Here is a 7736-nt window from a genome sequence, read left to right as displayed (position 1 = left end):
GGTGCTGAGCTGTTGGCCGGGGTGGGGGTAGCCAGGTGGAAAGCATGTTCAGCCGTAGAATAATGCTTATTGAAATGATCGATTATCGTAGATTTATTGGTCATGACAGTGTTTCCTAGCCTCAGTGCAGTGGGCAGCTGGGAGGAGGTGCTCTTATTCTCCATTGACTTTACAGTGTCGCAAAACTTTTTGGAATTAGTGCTACAGGATGCAAATTTCTGTTTGAAAAAGCTAGCCTTAGCTTTCCTAACTGACTGAGTATATTGGTTCCTGACTTCCCTGAAAAGTTGCATATCACGGGAGCTATTCGATGCTAATGCAGAATGCCACAGGATGTTTTTGTGCTGGTCAAGGGCAGTCAAGTCTAGAGTGAACCAAGGGCTGCGTCTGTTCTTAGTTCTAAATGTTTTGAATGGGGCATGCTTATTTAAGATGGCGAGGAAAACACTTTTAAAGAGCAACCAGGCATCCTCTACTGATGGGATGAGGTCAATATCCTTCCAGGATACCCGGGCCAGGTCGATTACAAAGGCCTGCTCGCTGAAATGTTTTAGGGAGCGTTTGACAGTGATGAGGGGTGGTCGTTTGACCGCGGACCCATTACGGACGCAGGGAATGAGGCAGTGATCGCTGAGATCCTGGTTGAAGACAGCAGAGGTGTATTTAGAGGGCAAGTTGGTGAGGATGATATCTAAGAGGGTGCCCATGGTTACGGATTTAGTGTTGTACCTGGTAGGTTCCTTGATCATTTGTGTGAGATTGAGGGCATCTAGCTTAGATTGTAGGACGGCCGGGGTGTTAAGCATGTTCCAGTTTAGGTCACTTAACAGTACGAACTCTGAAGATTGATGGGGGACAATCAATTCACATATGGTGTCCAAGGCACAGCTGGGGCCTGAAGGGGGTCTATAACAAGCGGCAACAGTGAGAGACTTGTTTCTGGAAAGGTGGATTTTTAAAAGTAGAAGCTTGAATTCTTTGGGCACAGACCACGATAGTATGACATAACTCTGCAGGCTATCTCTGCAGTAGATTGCAACTCCGCCCCCTTTGGCAGTTCTATCTTGTCGGAAAATGTTAGGGATGGAAATTTTGAGGAATCATGACGCGAGTGACCAACCAAAGCTCACCATGGCTTCCAAACCCTACCCAGAAAGTACCCAAATCAAAATATACAGTACCAGTCAAAAGTTTGGACACACCAACTTATTCATTGGTTTTTGTTTATTTCTTACTATTTTCTACATTGTAGAATAATTAGTGAAGACATCAAAACTATGAAATAACACATATAGAATCATGTAGTAACCAAAAAAGTGTTAAACAAATCAAAATATATTTTAGATTCCTCAAAGTAGCCACCCTTTGCCTTAATGACAGCTTTGCACATGCTTGGCATTCTGTCAACCAGCTTCACCTGGAATGCTTTTCCAACAGTCTGGAAGGAGTTCCCACATATGCTGAGCACTTGTTGGCTGCTTTTCCTTCACTCTGCGATCCAACTCATCCCAAAACAACTCAATTGGGTTGAGGTCGAGTGATTCTGGAGGCCAGGTCATTTGATGCAGCACTTCATCACTCTCCTTCTTGGTCAAATAGCCCTTACACAGCCTGGAGGTGTGTTGGGTCATTGTCCTGTTGAAAAACAAATGATAATCCCACTAAGCACAAACCAGATGGGATGGCGTATCGCTGCAAAATGCTGTGGTAGCCATGCTGGTTAAGTGTGCCTTGAATTCTAGATAAATCACAGACAGTGTCACCAGCAAAGCACTCCCACACCATCACACTTCCACCGCTATGCTTCATGGTGGGAACCACACCTCAATTCACCTACTCTGCGTCTCACAAAGACACAGTGGATGGAACCAAAAATCGCAAATTTGGACTCATCAGACCAAAGGACAGATTTGCACCAGTCTAATTGCTTGTGTTTCATGGCCCAAGCAAGTCTCTTCTTCTGATAGAATAATTTAATGTTTAAGATAATGACTAAAGTATTCCACCCTGAAACCGTATTATTGTATGAAATGTGTTAGAGTCATAATTCAATAACGTGTGTGACTAGGCCATTGTGTTACTATTTCACAATATGAGCTGGGTATAGTTGAGACATTCAAGGCCAACTGAACTGTCGATTTGTGATAACTCTGAAACCAATAACAGGAAAGAGGCTTTCCCAACCTAGGTAGGGGAGTAACTGTTAGAAATGGCTAGGCTTGCAGAAGATAATGAGAAACGATGTGTTAGTATTGTGGAAAAATACAGCCCACCTAAAGAGTGGTGGAGTTTCTACTGATGTGAGTTCATGTGTGTGTGTGTGTGTGTGCGTGTGCGTGTGCGTGTGTGTGTGTGTTATAAGAAGATTGTGTTCTCATTTTTAAGTCAGACTACTCTCTGAATAAAGTATTGATCTATTGCAGAATCGGAGACTTTGTCTAATTCTTTATTAAACCGGAGATTTACAACCTCTGGGGACAAAGCTTGAGTGATAGTTGAGTTCAACCATTGGGATAATTAGAGCCCCCAGAGGGATGTTAAATTTTGGTTTATGTAGATGATATTTTAGTGGCTAATCCTACTTGTGAAAGATGTAAAAAAATATATACTGCAGTTGTTGACGTATATGGCAGAATAAGGCCATAAGATAAGTAAAAGGAAATTATAATTGTGTTAAATCGATGTTGTTTATCTGGGATATATTATAATTCGAGAAGGGTGTATTCTGAACCCCTCTAGAAAAAAGGTGATTTTTCTTGGAATTATTAATTACTGCAGAGTCTGGGTGCTATATTATGCTTTCTATATAGGGAAGTTGAGTGCAAAGAAGGCAGCTTTAAAACCATATACAGCAGCACAGATAAATCTTAAAGAGGACAGAACAATTGACAAAGATTTGTTATAGTAAAGCCAATGTCACGTCTGTGTGTAGGAACGGACCAAGGCGCAGCGTGAATATCGTTCCACATCTTTTATTTAAATGTGAAAACTTCGCAATACAAACAATAAACTATAAACAAACAACAAACCGTGACGACAGAGGTGCAACATGCACTAACTCAAAATAATCTCCGACAAAACAAAGGTGGGAAAAACAACTACTTAAATATGATCCCCAATTAGAGACAACGATGACCAGCTGCCTCTAATTGGGGATCATCCAAAAAAGCCAACATAGAAGAACAGAAACTAGAACCAAACATAGAAAAATTAAACTAGAATAAACCCCCCAGTCACGCCCTGACCTACTCTATCATAGAAAATAAGAGCACTCAATGGTCAGGACGTGACAGCCAAGAACAAGCACCTCAAAAAGAATTGGACATGTGGAAAAAGAATGGGGTAATTCTATGAGATAATGTCTGGTATAAGGATTATTTATTTATTTTATTAAAGTTACTGTTTAGATATGCGGTAATATTGACACATTGGTAAAGCCATGTGTCAACAGGAGGGATGGTAGAGCAGGTTAGGAAACACTTTGTGGCCTATGGGGCCTACGGTATAACTAACTACCTAGGGGAAAAATAAATCACGATGTGTTATCTGTGCACAGAATAATCATCAAGATAGAGTAAGAGCACCACTTGGGGAATACCCCCCAGGTAGAATATCCATTCCAACAATTGGAAATGGACTTCATTGAACTTTCCTGAAGTGAGGGAAAGAAGTGGTGTTTAACAATAATAGATAAATATATTAAATGGGTAGAAGTGTTCCCAACTTACTTGGCGGACACGATTATGGTAGCTAAAATATTAGGTCCAGATATTATCCCTAGAGTTGGTTTACTAGGATCTATTTCTTTAACCTCTCTGGGCTAGGCGGGACGAATTCGTCCCACCTACGTAACAGCCACTTGAAGCCTGTGGCGCGATTTTCAAAACCTTAAAAATCCTATTACTTCAATTTCTCAAACATATGACTATTTTACAGCTATTTAAAGACAAGACTCTCGTTAATCTAACCACACTGTCCGATTTCAAAAAGGCTTTACAACGAAAGCAAAACATTAGATTATGTCAGCAGAGTACCAAGCCAGAAATAATCAGACACCCATTTTTCAAGCTAGCATATAATGTCACAAAAACCCAGAAGACAGCTAAATGCAGCACTCACCTTTGATGATCTTCATCAGATGACAACCCTAGGACATTATGTTATACAATACATGCATGTTTTGTTCAATCAAGTTCATATTTATATCAAAAACCAGCTTTTTACATTAGCATGTGACGTTCAGAACTAGCATACCCCCCGCAAACTTCCGGGGAATTCGCTAACATTTTACTAAATTACTCACGATAAACGTTCACAAAAAGCATAACAATTATTTTAAGAATTATAGATACAGACCTCCTCTATGCACTCGATATGTCCGATTTTAAAATAGCTTTTTGGTGAAAGCACATTTTGCAATATTATAAGTACATATCCCAGGCATCACGGGCTAGCTATTTAGACACCCGGCAAGTTTAGCACTCACCATAATCATATTTACTATTATAAAAGTTTGATTACCTTTTGTTGTCTTTGTCAGAATGCACTCCCAGGACTGCTACTTCAATAACAAATGTTGGTTTGGTCCAAAATAATCCATCGTTATATCCGAATAGCGGCGTTTTGTTCGTGCGTTCCAGACACTATCCGAAATGGTAAAGAAGGGTCGCGCGCATGGCGCAATTCGTGACAAAAAAATTCTAAATATTCCATTACCGTACTTCGAAGCATGTCAACCGCTGTTTAAAATCAATTTTTATGCAATTTTTCTCGTAGAAAAGCGATAATATTCCGACCGGGAATCTCCTTTTCGGCAAACAGAGGAAAAAATCACAAAGACGGGGGCGGTCAGGTCACGCGCCTAAGCCCAGAGTCCCTTGATCGGCCACTTGAGAAAGGCGATAATGTGTTTCAGCCTGGGGCTGGGATGACGACATTCAGGTTTTTCCCGGGCTCTGAGCGCCTATGGACGACGTAGGAAGTGTCACGTTAGAGCAGAGATCCTTAGTAAAAGATAGAGATGGAAAAGAAGTTCAAGAAATGGTCAGACAGGCCACTTCCTGTAAAGGAATCTCTCAGGTTTTGACCTGCCATTTGAGTTCTGTTATACACACAGACACCATTCAAACAGTTTTAGAAACTTTAGGGTGTTTTCTATCCATATGTAATAAGTATATGCATATTCTAGTTACTGGGTAGGAGTGGTAACCAGATTAAATCGGGTATGTTTTTTATCCAGCCGTGTCAATACTGCCCCCTAGCCCTAACAGGTTAAACAATGGATTACATTTTAGCTAATCAGGTAGAGCATATAGAATGCCCGAATTGGGAGGACCAGAGCAAGCAGATATATTAATAGAACATACCCTAGCAGAACACATGAGAAGGTTGTTTGTTAACCACACCCGTATGTCAAAGATTGTGTCCAACAGGTGAATACAGAAGAAGGTGATTCACTCAGTCCAACCAGGAGACTGGGTGTGGATCCAGTCCCTGAGGAGAAAAGACTGGAAACAGCCCCGTTGGGAAGGCCCATACCAGGTTCTGCTAACCACCACCTTTGCCGGTAGAATAGCTGAGAGAGCTACCTGGGTCCACATTACCCACTGCAAATAGGTAGGAACACATACAAGCACTGCTGATCACACACAGAGTTAGGAGAAGAACCGAGTACCACCAGGGTTCGGGGGTTACCTCCTTAACGAAGATCCCCTATCCCGACCTTTCATCACTGTATGTGCTCCTAGAAGTGTGAGTATGGGGTGGTACCTAGCAGACTGACTAAGGGCAGGAGAGGGTTGGCGGTTTTTGGGAATATTAGGGACTCTGAGCTGCATCATAGTCTTGGTAATATTTCTGATACATCCAGATCCATCACCTTCCGGTACTAATTATACAACGCCGTTGTCATTGATAAGAAGTAAAATACAAACTATATAACACACTGACCATCAAGGATGAGTGACTTATAGAATAAGAGTCAAGGAAGGTCAAGATGTTGGATTTAAGGTAAACATTAAACAATTCCCTAGGAAAGCAGATTTACGACCTCTGGGGAAATAGACAAAGCTTGAGTGTTAGTTGAGTTCAACCATTGGGATAAAAATTCTCGTGACATCTTCTTACTGGTGTCCTTTAGTAGTGGTTTCTTTGGAACAATTCGACCATGAAGGCATGATTCTCGCAGTCTCCTCTGAACAGTTGATGTTGAGATGTGTCTGTTACTTGAACTCTGTGAAGCATTTATTCGGGCTGCAATTTCTGAGGCTGGTAACTCTAATGAACATCCTCTGCAGCAGAGGTAACTCTGGGTCTTTCTTTCCTATGGCGGTCCTCACGAGAGCCAGTTTCATCATAACGTTTGATGGTTTTTGCGACTGCACTTTAAGAAACTTTCAAAGTTCTTTAACCTCTCTGGGCTAGGCGGGACGAATTCGTCCCACCTACGCAACAGCCAGTGTAATCCAGTGGCGCGATTTTCAAATACCTTAAAAATCCTATTACTTCAATTTCTCAAACATCTGACTATTTTACAGCTATTTAAAGACAAGACTCTCGTTAATCTAACCACATTGTCCGATTTCAAAAAGGCTTTACAACGAAAGCAAAACATTAGATTATGTCAGCAGAGTACCCAGCCAGAAATAATCAGACACCCATTTTTCAAGCTAGCATATAATGTCACAAAAATCCAGAAGACAGCTAAATGCAGCACTAACCTTTGATGATCTTCATCAGATGACAACCCTAGGACATTATGTTATACAATACATGCATGTTTTGTTCAATCAAGTTCATATTTATATCAAAAAACAGCTTTTTACATTAGCATGTGACGTTCAGAACTAGCATACCCCCCGCAAACTTCCGGGGAATTTACTAACAATTTACTAAATTACTCACGATAAACGTTCACAAAAAGCATAACAATTATTTTAAGAATTATAGATACAGAACTCCTCTATGCACTCGATATGTCCGATTTTAAAATAGCTTTTCGGTGAAAGCACATTTTGCAATATTCTAAGTACATAGCCCAGCCATCACGGGCTAGCTATTTAGACACCCGGCAAGTTTAGCCTTCACCAAAATCAGATTTACTATTACAAAAATGTTATTACCATTGTTGTCTTCATCAGAATGCACTCCCAGGACTTCTACTTCAATAACAAATGTTGGTTTGTTCCCAAATAATCCATCGTTATATCCAAATAGCGGCGTTTTGTTTGTGCGTTCCAGACACTATCCGAAATGGTAAATCAGGGTTACGAGCATGGCGCAATTCGTGACAAAAAAATTCTAAATATTCCATTACCGTACTTCGAAGCATGTCAACCGCTGTTTAAAATCAATTTTTATACAATTTATCTCATAAAAAAGCGATAATATTCCGACCGGGAATCTCCTTTTCGGTAAACAGAGGAAAAAACAGAAAGACGGGGGCGGCCAGTGCACGCGCCTAAGCCCACTGTCCCTTGATCGGCCACTTGAGTAGGGAGGTAAGACAATAAATAGGCCATAGAGGTGACATAATTACAATTTAGCATTAAATATTCCGCATTGACTGACCTTCATGTCTTAAAGTAATGATGGACTGTTGTTTCTCTTTACTTATTTGAGCTGTTCTTGCCATAATATGGTCTTTGGTCTTTTACCAAATAGAGCTATCTTCTGTATACCAACCCAACCTACAACTGATTGGCTCAAACGCATTAAGAAGGAAATAAATTCCACAA

Source organism: Salmo salar, chromosome 12 (genome assembly GCF_965601325.2).
Source record: "Salmo salar chromosome 12, fSalSal1, whole genome shotgun sequence".
NCBI classification, from domain to species: Eukaryota; Metazoa; Chordata; class Actinopteri; order Salmoniformes; family Salmonidae; genus Salmo; species Salmo salar.
The sequence above is the reverse complement of the archived record's forward strand: the minus strand, read 5'-3'. Positions refer to the sequence as shown.